General features: G+C 42.3%; 1 pseudogene; it reads left to right on the forward strand.

The window, feature by feature from the left end:
• Positions 1-98: 98 nt before the first annotated feature.
• Positions 99-10898, forward strand: LOC104678927 (annotated as a pseudogene).
• Positions 10899-13573: the final 2675 nt, after the last annotated feature.

Consider the following 13573-nt stretch of genomic DNA (forward strand, 5'->3'; position numbering starts at 1 on the left):
CAACAGTATGCAGAGATGGGCATTGCCCGTCCAGTGTTCTCATATCCTGTGAGGGAAGAAGAAAGAAACAATATTTTCTAGCTAGGCCACTGACAGAAATGGATTCAAAACATCAGTGTGTGAAGCTAAATGATGGTCACCTTGTGCCTGTCCTGGGATTTGGCACTGGTGCACCTCTAGAGGTAATAATAATATTTTTAGTGTTGAGAGTTCAAAGGAGCAAAGCTAGAATAGGTGGAAGCTGATTTGTGTTCCTCTGTGCTCTGCATGACTGTTCTGATCTCCGTTTCCCTAGGGTAGAGCTGTGCTCTGTGTACAAAGTGAAAAGGTGAATCTTTGTTCTGCAATGCAGTCTGGTCAAGGTGTCATCTACTGCTTATTTGGGGCACTGTTTTGTCTTCCATTTATGTTTATTTCACAACTTATTAGAATATATGAAACCCAGTAGGAAGAACACTGCCTTTCTGCTCCCCTCTTTTAGGTATTAATTGCAATGGGAGTGGTTTCTCTGTTTCTTTCTATAAGATAAATATATTCTTCTTCTAAGAGGACATGATCCAGAGAAATCTTTATGGCAAAAGTTAATGGAGATGGGGTGCAAGAAATCTATCTGGAGAGTATCACTGTTCTGATGGGTGATCTTGTGCACCACATGGTAATATTAGACCTGGACTAAAGAGAATTTCCCAGGTACTGTTCTCACCTCTGGGAAAATTACATGGAAGGAAAAATATCCTCATTTTAAGAAAAAAAAAAAATAGAACCTAGTTAAGAAAGTCTAAATTCTTGGTCCTCGTTAGTGTGTATCGGATTTGTATGGAAATGGTAAGTTGGTCCTCTGACACGCAAGTGAACAAAATTCAGAGTTTATTTTCTAGACTGAACTATTTCTACAATGGGAGAACACTTGTATCCCAAGACTGTCCTGTCACTACAAAGTGCGTGAATAGGGACTAGTTACACCAAATTTGTGCTTCACTTTTTCAACTATAGGTTGTAAGGACTTACAAATATATTTTGAAGACCGTGGACAGGGATGGTTTACTTTGTAATATAGATAAGCAAAGAGAGGATGTAAGGATGGGGACACCCCTGAAGCTCCAGCCTTGATAGGCCTTTGAGTGCTCACATAGCAAAGAAAAGATCAAGAATGCTATGAGGATAGGGCCGTGACTCCCAGTATTTAACTTTTTGTAATTTCATGGGAAAAAAGAAAGCTTCTGAAATACTTTTAAACAGGGAAAATACTTTGTGTTATTTATGTTTCTGCATTTAAAATATATACATTCGAATATGCTCCCAAATTTGTTACATAAGTCAATAATTGTAAATTTCACTGCAATTTGATTTTTTTCCTAAAAGAGTTGACTTTAACTTTGGATCTGAAACCCACTTTAATCTCTTACTGTCTGCAGTCTATTTTTAAATCTATAAATCAACATCCTTAAAGTCTACATCTTTACTCCTAGTATTTAGTTCTGTCATGCAGGCAGAATGACTAATGGCTGTGTAGAAGAGAATTAACGTAATAGACTGCTCTCCATAGATGTGCCTGTTTCCAAAATGGACCTGGCTGGTATCTGAGAAGGTGGTTTTCTCGCTATTTCCTAATTGATAAAGATGGTGGCTGTACGTAACTGCTTGTGCAAACTGTGGGGCTTGTGTGCACCTGCTTTCCTTCGGGAGACTGGACTTTTTGTCTGTGTTAGGTAGAATGGGTCAATGTAACCAGCAACCAGTGAAAATCTTAGGAATGGAGTATGTAGGGAGCAACTCTTGTAGACAACACTTTCCATATATCGTCAAAATATGATGCTGGAGGAAGTCAGTGTGTTCCATGCAAGATCATGAGACAGGAATCACAGGAGCTTGCACTGTATTCCTTCATAATTCCTTCCATGTGCCTTCTTTCTTGTGTTAATTTCACTACATTAAAACTCATTAAGATTGTATCTATAACTGTAGGTTGAGTCCTGTTGATTTTTACAGCAAATTTCTAAAACTGGATGTGTTCTTGGGAACTTTCAGGCCAGTGGTCAACCAGTGATTTTCTCGGAATGAAGAAGTTCCTGGGATGCCCAATCTTCATTACCAACCAGGAAAGACCCAGGCAGACTGGGATGGGCTTGTGATCTTGCATGGAGAACTGATCCAAGATAGGAGGAAAAGCTCATTTATGTCAAGGTCAATGCTTGTACCTGAACTACCTCCCAAGCACGTCAATCAGCAAATACTAACTACTTTTAGTTGCTCCTCCAGGTTCCTTGGAATAGAGCTACAGAGGTCACCAAATTGACAGTAGAAGCAATAATGAGGAGCAGGTTGGAATGACCATCCGAAGCAAGAGTTTAGATGGCAGTGTGAAGAGACAAGACATATTCTATACTTCAAATGTACTGTGCCTCTGATGAGCTTGTTTGCCCAGGTATTTAATGTGATTGTGTGGAGATGACAATTCTGTGACTGGATCAGTAGTTGTGGGTGAATTGTGCTCATTCATTTCAATTTATTCACAAATATTCATGTATGAAAACTAAAATTGAAGGCAGGAAATGATGTCTTTGTACTCAAATTTCACTTCAATGTCCCTTTACTTTCTTGAGCTCAGCACAGATTAATATGGTTTGACATGGACTATAGAATCAGAGAAAACCCTAATGATATTCTTACCTCCTGGGTGAATTTCTTACATTTGTTACGATTCTGAGTTGTCATTATCATTTTGATCAGAGAGAGAGAAAGTAATATAAGTGACCTCTGTATTAAATAATGATACCTCCAATATCTTAAATTGTGTCCAGCCCAAGTTGGTATATTAAAAACTTTGCTTGCCTCCTCTGTTTCTGAACCACATATACTTATTCTTGCCCATGGAGCTGAAAGGATAAAAGAATTACATTACTAAAATAGTTATAAAACATACCAAAGATAATTTAGATAATGGGCATGATTATTACTTGATAAGAATTTTTACTTTTTGAGTAATTTCATTCTATCACCAGTATATATACTACCTATATATCCAACATATAATAAAGTTCATCAGGATATGATGACAGAACAAAAGGCATCACAAGAAGAGAGAATAATTTTGCCTCTTGTTATCGGTTTTGAAGTACTGGAAAATATTAGCTGGAGCAAATGTCTAAATATTAGGTGGAGCAAACTCATAAAAATTGGCTCAAGTTTTCGTTCAACACAACTTCCCTTCTCTAACCTCTGCACCTTTGGTGCACTTCCCATCAACCAGAGTTGGTCTGATGAGCCTTGGAAAGGGCACGGAAAAATCTTCCACTGGACTTTGTTGACCTCTATCTTATTCATTTTCCAGTGTCTCTAAAGGTATGTAACTCGTGTGATAAAATTAATTTCACTTCTGTTCTCAGCATGTTTATATGGATAGTTGAACTAAATGTTTTCTTAGGAAGATATAGGGATTATAACACGGAAGAAGAACCCTAAACATAACTCTAATTCCCTTTCTACTAAAGAAATTTTGAATCCCTACTTCTCTGATACACGACAACAAGAGTGTGCAGAATCCTCAAAGCCCCTGCCTCAAAAACTTGAGGCAATGACAGTCATCTCCTTGAATGCGCAAGGTCGTAGTTATGACTCCTGAGTTCACCTCTTGGGATGTTCACACAGTTTCATGAAACTGTGGTGTCCAGAAAAGCTGCTGCACACATGGTGCACAATGAGTTTCCATCCTCACTCTTCTTTTCAAGGGTAAACAGATATGGCGGAATTCAGGCCGGTTGCGTCTTAAACTACAAACTTTCACGTAGACTTGGGAAACCTTGTTGTTTCTGCTCCCTCTCCTTTCACACTGGAGTTTCTATCTTTGCTTAACCATGAATTCTTGTGTCATTCATAACCTTTGATTTACAGTTACAGAAAACTGCTCAGGCTATTTAATGCAAGAATGTATTAGATTTGAAAATGGGAAGTCAAAATCATGGCTACATTAAGAATTTTGCACAGCAAAAGAAACTACCATCAGAGTGAACAGGCAACCTACAGAATGGGAGAAAATTTTTGCAACCTACTCATCTGACAAAGGGCTAATATCCAGAATCTACAAAGAACTCAAACAAATATACAAGAAAAAAACAAACAACCCCATCAAAAAGTGGGCAAAGGATATGAACAGACATTTCTCAAAAGAAGATATTCATACAGCCAACAGACACATGAAAAAATGCTCATCATCACTCGCCATCAGAGAAATGCAAATCAAAACCACAATGAGATACCATCTCACACCAGTTAGAATGGCAATCATTAAGAAGTCAGGAAACAACAGGTGCTGGAGAGCATGTGGAGAAATAGGAACACTTTTACACTGTTGGTGGGATTGTAAACTAGTTCAACCATTATGGAAAACAGTATGGCAATTCCTCAAGGATCTAGAACTAGATGTACCATATGACCCAGCCATCCCACTACTGGGTATATACCCAAAGGATTATAAATTAGTCTACTACAAAGACACATGCACACGTATGTTTATTGCGGCACTATTCACAATAGCAAAGACTTGGAATCAACCCTAAGGTCCATCTGTGACAGACTGGATTAAGAAAATGTGGCACATATACACCATGGAATACTATGCAGCCATAAAAAAGGATGAGTTTGCGTCCTTTGTAGGGACATGGATGCAGCTGCAAACCATCATTCTTAGCAAACTATCACAAGAACAGAAAACCAAACACCGCATGTTCTCACTCATAGGTGGGAACTGAACAATGAGATCACTTGGACTCGGGAAGGGGAACATCACACACTGGGGCCTATCATGGGGAGGGGGGAGGAGGGAGGGATTGCATTGGGGAGTTATACATGATATAAATGATGAATTGATGGGTGCTGACGAGTTGATGGGTGCAGCACACCAACATGGCATAAGTATACATATGTAACAAACCTGCACGTTATGCACATGTACCCTAGAACTTAAAGTATAATAAAAAAAAAAAAGAAAATATACAAAAAAGAAAAAAAAAACTAAAAAAAAAAAAAAGAATTTAATAAAATCTCTAAAAATATATGCTTTCTCCATCCTTCTCTGTGCTTCATTACAAAACGTTTTTTTAAAAAAATATTTGTTCCATCCTTTTCCATTGGTGACAATTATGGCTTGGAACACTTTCAGGCTCATGGTCATTACCATAAGAGAGTTCCTGTGGATCTCCCAACTTCCAAACTAGCCTTGAAACGCACCTCCATTGACCATATTGGTTCATGGTCCTGTCCATGGAACAGCACATCATCAGGGAGATAAAGAACTATGATAGTGGCACCTGGGTCAAAAGTACAACCCATTATTCCTGGATATCAAGGTCTTTTACGGTTGAAGAGAGGCACTGCCACAGAGAAAATTATAGGAGCAGAAGAAAGTAATGTAAGTCAATGATGACACTATTAGGAACCAGAAAGATGGCATTTATTTATACATACAATAGTTGTAAAAGATTAGAGGAAGCCCGTCTCCTGAAGACATCCCTTATACCTTCATATGTAACACTTTGTACATATCACTCTCTGGGGCATTGCTTCACCTACCTCATGGAGGATTAGTGTCCTTAAATGTATCTGGGAGCATGGCTATGTGTGGAGAACTTGATTTGTGACATCACTAAGCTGTTTCTACTTCAGTCAGGTGAGGAGCTGATCCCAAAAGATGAAAATGGAGAGGTACTATTTGACACACTGGATCTCTGTGCCACGTGGGATGTGAGTGCTACGAGGTGAGGACATAAATACAAAAGATGAGATAGGAGACATCTGGTCTCCGTCTTTCATGTGTGGGAATGGGAAATGCACCACTCATCCAGAAATTTAGGAGCTTTCAAACATGGCTTTACTGAGTTGTGGGGAATAAAACCCATCACAGGAATTCAACAGGTGACAGGGGCGGATAAGAATTGGGGAAGAAAGATGACAGGGACCCCTTTCCTTTGTTGTGCATTAATCCCTTCAGTTTCCTAAGGAGTAAACAGAAATTCTTACTCTTGTTCTTATTCCCCAATTATGTGTTTTAATTTTTTTCTTCTTGACAATCACTGCTAGGTAGTTTGTCATATCCTGAGAGTTGTTGCTTTTACAGTTCTACCTTGTATTTATCTTGATCTGCAGCCAATTCCACAAATAATTTTTCACTATCCTTTTCTCCCCAGGCCATGGAGAAGTGTAGTTTCAGGATTGACCAGGTCCATCGGGGTGTCCAACTTCAACTGAAGGCAGCTTGAGATGATCCTCAACAAGCCAGGCCTCAAGTACAAGCCCCTCTGCAACCAGGTGAATGCTGTCAGCCTCCTCTCCTTTCTCTTATCCTTGCTCATTTTTCTGTACTACTGCCTTGTGTTCATTTTTTCAGTCCCACTTACCTTTCTGAAACAGAAGATTCCCAAAAGCAAAGCATCAGTCTAGAAGGGCACGGAGGGCTCTTATTTGTACCCTGCTTGGAAAAGTCTTAGTGAAAAAGCAGAACAACTTTAATACTGAATTGTGTAACATTCAGGGATGGTCAATTTGATCAAGGAGGCCAAGGATTGTCAGAATCAGGGAAACGTGGACTTAACCCTAACCTATGAAAGATGACCAGAGTGTGGATGTGTGAAGGTGATTTGGAGGGACTCTGCATAGATATAAAGCCATAAAAATATGAAATAAGCAGTACATTAGGAGAAACTGAGAATAAGAGAAGAGAGGTAGTAGGGGTTTATATGGGGTTTGGACATCTCAGTGCCTCTTGGTATCTCTACTTTCACATTTCTTAATCAAGGGCATAGCAACACTAAAAATTAGCTGCAGACAATGAAAGCCATCTATGATAGAAAGAAAAATGTTTTTGGAGATGCCTGTTCAGAGTGGAGGAAATTAACACTGAGGAAGGTTCAGCAGAACATCAAACTGACTTATGACTGCCCCCACTCTTAGTCTGCTGCTCTTCTTTGGAGTCTGTCATGTAATCAACTGTTTAAACACATCTATTCTATGCATGGTTGTTTCACAGTTTAGGGTTAAGTCTACCTTTCTTCTGCGTTCTGACAATTCCAGGCCTCCTTCATCAAACTGACTTCCCTAAATATTACATGCTGTTCAGCATTAAGGTCACTGCACCTTTCCCAATAACTTACCCATTTTTGTTCAAACTCATTTTTTACAACGTTAAGAGTCAAATAGTAAAGGTCTATGATTGAACTAGAGTATAAAAGTTGTGAATTTGGTATAACACACACAGCTCCAAGATATTCCAATTAAACCACTAAAATTCATGTGGTTTTAATGTTAGTAGTTTGTCCAGAATTGGTGTTCCTGTTCTTGCTGACTTCAAGAATGAAACTGCAGACCCTCGAAGTCAGTGTTTCACTTCTTAAAGATGGTGTGCCCGGAGTTTGTTCTTTCAGACGTTCAGATGTGCCTGGAGCTTCTTCCTTGTGGGGGGTTCGTGGTCTCACTGACAGGAAGGAGGCTGCAGACCTTCACGTGAGTGTTACACCCCTTAAAGACAGCATGTCTGGAATTATTCATTCTTCCTGGTGGGTTCCTGGTTTGACTGGTTTCAGACTGAAGCTTCAATCCTTCCCAGTGAACTTAGCAAGATTTATAACACAGGAACAAACCTCTCCCACTCTAACAAGGGATCCTACCTGATTGCCACTAGCTGGGGCAGCCTGCTTTTATTTCCTTATATGGCCCCACCCACATCCTGCTGATTGGTCCATATTACAGAGAGCTGATTGGTCCATTTTACAGACAGCTGATTGGCCCGTTTTGACAGAGTGCTGATTGGTGCCTTTACAATCCCTGAGCTAGACATAGAGCGCTGATTGGTGCATTTACGATCCCTTAGCTAGACATAAAAGTACTCCAAGTCCCCACTAAACTCAGGAGCCCAGCTGGCTTCACCCAGCAGGTCCTGGAGTAGGGCCGTGGGCGGAGCTGCCTGCCAGTCTGGCGCCATGCACCCGCACTCTTCAGCCCCTGGGCGGTTGATGGGACCGAGTGCAGCGGAGCAGGGGGCAGTGCTGGTCTGGGAGGTTCTGACCGCGCGGGAGCCTACCGTAGGGTGGGAGTTCGGACATGGCGGGCTGCAGGTCCACGATCCCGTATCCGTGCCCCGCAGGGAAGCAGCTGAGGTCCTGCGAGAACTCGAGCGCAGCGCCGGCAGGCCGGCACTGCTGGGGAACTCAGCGCACCCACCGCAGCTGCTGGTGCGGTTGCTAAGCTCCTCACTGCCCTGGGCCGGCGGCCGCTCCGAGTGCGAGGCCTGCCGCGCCAGCGCCCGCCGGAACTCGCGCTGAACTGTGAGCGACGCGCGCAGCCCCGCTTCCGCCCACGCTTCTCCCTCCACACCTCCCCGCAAGCGGAGGGAGCCGGCTCCGGCCTCGGCCAGCCCGGAGAGAGGCTCCCACAGTGCAGTGGCGGGCTGAAGGGTTCCTCAAGCGCCGCCAGAATGGACATCGAGGCCCAGGAGGTGCTGAGAGTGAGGGCTGCTAGCACATTGTCACCTCTCAGTAGTTCTGCAGGTTTTTATTATGGCAATTTTAAAACCTTAAGGAACTTTGAAATAAATAATGTGGGACATGCACGTTACGATTTATATTCAAATTGTTGACCTTTAGCCACATTCCCAAATATATAGGTATGTATAGGATACATCTGCATAAATGCATGTAGTATTTTCAGAACCTTTTGAATCTAAACTGTAAAGATGATTTATTCCTACAGAGCTCACAAACATGTAACAGAAAGATATTCTAGAGTGTTATTATTATATCTTAGAAAATTAACTATAATGCCCTCATGTCATTTAATACCCAGTCCATATTCAGATTTCTCATTGTTTAATCAAAGTATTTTTTATAACTCTTGTTTGTTTGTTTTAACCATAATTCAGCTGTCTTATTTTCAGATTGTCTTATTTGGATAATGTTTAGCTTGTTTTTTCAAGTTGCTGAAACAGCTTCTGTAAATTAGAAGTTAGATTTGAATGTTTTAGTACATCAGGTTAAGCCTTTTGGGCAAGAAAGTGTCTTTCACATGCTGTGTTTTTCAAATTGCATCACACTAGACTGCATGAAGTGACAGATTGCCGCACTAGTGGTCATGCTAGTTTTGATCACTTGGTTAAGCTAGTAAGCGTGGTCGGATCTGTTCATTTTAACACGTTTTCCCTTTAACAATAACTACCAATCTGCTGGGTGATAATTCTCAACAAGAAGTCTCATTCCCATGTCAAATTTTCACATAGGATTGAGTATACATCAGTGAGTTTGAACTACTTCTGTTTTCTTATTGTATTTGTTATTTCCTTAGGGTTTTAAAAAATCATTTTCAATTTTAACCACTTGTTTAAATATTCTTTAAATATTCTTACCTAACATTTTACTATAAAAAAATTATTGACTGGGCGCAGTGGCTCACACCTGTAATCGCAACACTTTGGGAGGCCAAGGTGGGTGGATCACTTGGGGCAGGAGTTTGAGACCAGCCTGGCCAACATGGTGAAATCCTATCTCTATTAAAAACACAAGAATTAGACAGGTGTGGTGGCAGGTGCCTGTAATCCCAGCTACTTAGGAGGCTGGGGCAGGAGAATTGCTTGATCCCGGGAGGCTGAGGTTGCTGCGAGCCGAGATTGAGTCACTGCATTCCAACCTGAGTGACAGAGTAAGACTCCTCTCAAAAAAAAAAAAAAGAAAAGAAAAAATCACTAAGTAAAAATAAGAACAGGTATTTCTCTAGGCCAGAGTAAAAATTTAACGACTTCCCTTTAATTAGCAGTGTCCTGAGAATGTACTTAATGCAACAACCACCACCAGAGTAGGCACATACTTTAGTCTTTCTCTAATTTTCTCACTCATTACTGTGAACTCATGGATTTTTAAAAATGATTTTTAATTAATTTTACTATGTTTTAAATGCTCACATCTATATAGTAGATAGACTTTTTATTTTGATGCCTAAATGTCACCAGTGACATTCCTATGAATCTAGTGCTTTTGTCTTTCAGACCTGCCCTCATGTCTCTTTGACAGATTCTTTTTCTCTGGCACAATTTGATGCCCAAGACTCAAAGAATTTTACCTGATCTCAGGTCTCCTTGTAGTAGTCAAAGTTATTTAGAAAGCAGGATCAGGTTCATAGAGTTGTTTGTGCTCAGAAAGGGCTGATGCTTTTAGGAGACAGGGATATAAATTTATTTTTATGAAAAATGTTATTACTTGACGGTTCACGTTTAATGTTACACATCATTTATTCAGCTTCTTTTAACTTTAGTCCTTTTAATATTAACATAACTGTTTCATATTATCCAATGCTTTTCTATCTTGGTCATCTACCGGTGGAATGTCATACTTACCTCAACCAGAGAAAACTGCTGGATTTCTGCAAGTCAGAAGACATTGTTCTGGTTGCCCATAGTGCTCTGGGATCTCAGTGAAACTAACGATGGTACTAAGAGCAACAGAAAGTTTATCTAAAATACTATTTTGATGAAAAATGTTTAACCAAAGCATGCGCAGTCTTTTGTAGTTAATCTCAGCTGTCTTGGGGAGAGGAGAGAATTTGCATTTCTGACGAGATGCCAGGTAATGCTGCTGCTTTTCAGGAGACTCGCTTGAGCAGCTCTGGTGCAGAGTGGATGTCTTACTCTGTGTAGGGAGCCGCCTAACAAACTGTATCCCCAGCTTCAGGGCCTCAGCATTTCTGCCTTTCCTTCCAGGGTGGACCCAAACTCCCTGGTTCTCTTGGAGGACCCAATCCTTTGTGCCTTGGCAAAAAAGCACAAGCGAACCCCAGCCCTGACTGCCCTGCGCTATCAGCTGCAGCATGGGGTTGTGGTCCTGGCCGAGAGCCACAATGAGCAGCAGATCAAGAGAACATGAAGGTGAGGAGCGGGGCTGTGGGCCTCAGGGCTCCTGCACAGTGTTGTTCACGTGTGTGCTTCTCGTAAGGCTCTCAGGACACCCTTGGGCCAATTTCATTTCCCTAGTGTATTCTATGCACAAATGCTTTATGTTCATCATAAGGGTTTTCCACTCTATCACAGGAGAGGCAGCATGGGTGGAGAGAATTAGGATGGGACCAAAACAAGAGATTTGGGTTTCAGCATTGAGTTGACAATTGACTTTGTATCCGTCTGCCAGGGACATCTCTTTTTCTTCATTTTCTAAAACAAGGAATTTAATTAGGTGTTCTTTAGTCTCCAAGTCATTGTGAATTTCTTTCTTTTCCATATATACTCACATGGTATATACTTCTTATATTTATTCTCTTAGAGTTTTATCTTTGTGAAGTGCTTGTTAACTCTGACTCCTTTTTATTGCGTTGTCTTGTTTGTATGCAGAGGAGATCAGGATTATGTGAATACTTCGGGATATAAAACAAACCCTCTTAACATAAAGGCTTAATACAAAGCCATTTATTTAACTCATATTCCAAGTTTGGAAAATTGGCCTGGGCTCAGCCTGAAGGTAGCCCAGTCCTTCTGTTCATGGCTGGGCTCTCATGTGTGTGCAGGGCAGTGAGGCAGCTCTGCTTCAAGATATCCATGGGGCATCTGTTGGGGTGCCTCCGTCTCCTCCATGCAGTTCTTCATCCTCCAGCCATCCAGCCCAGGCTTCCTCTCAGCGCAAGTCTCCCTGCTGTGGATACCAGCACCAGCTCTGATGGAGGTGGCAGGGGAGTGACATAGACTCTGAGATTCCCTGGCTGTAGGTAGGCTTAGTGTGCTGGCTTCTTGAATGCTGGTTATGCGAGCAGTGAACTTGTCATGTGGACCCACTCAAGACCTCTGGTTGGCCTGGGTGTGGTGCACAGTGATAATAGCTGAGGTCATGCAGGTGTTTTCTCCTTCCTGGGAACAGTTCCATTTATTCTTCCTAGAGGTGCCGTGTGGACTGTGTTGGTTGGTCTCCAGCTAGGGGGTGGCACTTGCAAAAGAGCACCAGCTGTGGTGGTAACAGTGGGATTTGAGCTTGCCCTAAGTTGCCCAGGGAAAGTGGTATCTCAGGCAATGAGGGATGGGGTGGGGTGGGCTATGAAGCTCCTAAAAGTGTATCTTTCTGTTAAGCTACCAGGGTGGGTGGAGGGGTACCACCAATGAGTTCAGGGTTAGGTAGGTCTGCACTCTGAGTCTCCTTGGATGAGGCAGGCCGCAGCCCCTGTGAGGGTGAAGGGTTGGTTCTCAGGCTGCTGGTGTAATGTTCCAGAGGAGAGCTTAACTGCCTCTGCTGCAAAGGGAGTGGGAAGTAGTGGGCTGCTTACAGCTTACAGTGAGTTCTCAGACAATTGTAGCTGAGCGGCGTGGTGGGGGGCGGTGGCAGGGGCAGCTTTTCTAAGAAGGTCCACTCCAGCATCCATCTGCCAAGTACTTATTGAAAGGGCTTGTTAAACCACAAACCTGCACTAGATGGCTTTATGAGGTCACGTCATGAGACATCTGTGGCCTTGTAAAAGCCCTCAAACCTTATTCTCAGGAGGCCATTTTCAGCATTCCTTATCACACCACACACACCACTCCCTGTCCTGTTTTCAAGGCCAAGGAGTTTCATTCTCAGCACAAATAACATACACACAGTGCCTCAGTATTTTTCCATGCCCTGACCTCAAATGCCTTGTACTTAAGATTGAATAGCTTGCTGTACACCCCCCCACAGTGAGCCTCACCCAGCACCCATGGAGTTGGCAAGGCAGTTTTCATTCCTGTCATTCCTGTAATGCTCTGCTAACAGTGCCAGATTTATATCCGGACAGTCTGTGCACAAAACTCAGACCAGCCCCAGGTCATCAGCTTCCCCACAGAGATAATAACCATGGCTTTCAGGCCACATCCCCCCCGGTCTGCCCACAAGGCTGGATACCCGGCTTCTGCACTCATGTCTGCAATGCACTTCCACCTCTCCCCTGTGGGTTCTGCTCAAGGGCACGTGTCCCCACTTGAGAATGTATCACAAAATTCAGTTGGGAGCTTCTTTTACCCTGTGACCCTTCTCTGAGCTCATTAGCTGACTTTCGCCAAGGGCTCCTGTGACAGGTAGTCAGGAATGGCTTCCCTGAGTTCACACTGAAGACTGGGAATGCCTGCAAGGCACCTCCCACTGCTACTTCTATTTGTGTGTTTCATTGGCTCCCTAAATCCATTCCCACTCTGCATAGCATTAAAGCCTTCTCTTGTGGCCTGAATTTCCAGATTCCCAGTGGGGATGTGTGCTCTGGAGTGAACTCTGTCCTCTCAGAATCTGGGAATGTGATGTTTTTTTCTTGTTTCATGGAGTAGGGTTGTGCCTGTGACTTCTTCAAAGTGTATGTGAAATTTTTTCGTATTTCTGTTAAGTCTCTGCATTGGTTCTTGAAAAGAAATTCACAATGTAAATCCCTACACACTAATCTCCAAGTGGGAGAGGCATGCTAACACTGCCTCCCATCTGCCATCTTGTACTTTTCTCCATTTTCTGAGTTCTTGCTGAGATCTTATAGTTGACATCTGTTACCTTTTGCTGCCCCCGTACTTGTTTTCTCATTTGTGTTATCTGTGATTTCTTTCAGTAGCTTTTAAAAA

This window comes from Rhinopithecus roxellana, chromosome 11 (genome assembly GCF_007565055.1).
Source record: "Rhinopithecus roxellana isolate Shanxi Qingling chromosome 11, ASM756505v1, whole genome shotgun sequence".
Classification (NCBI taxonomy): domain Eukaryota; kingdom Metazoa; phylum Chordata; class Mammalia; order Primates; family Cercopithecidae; genus Rhinopithecus; species Rhinopithecus roxellana.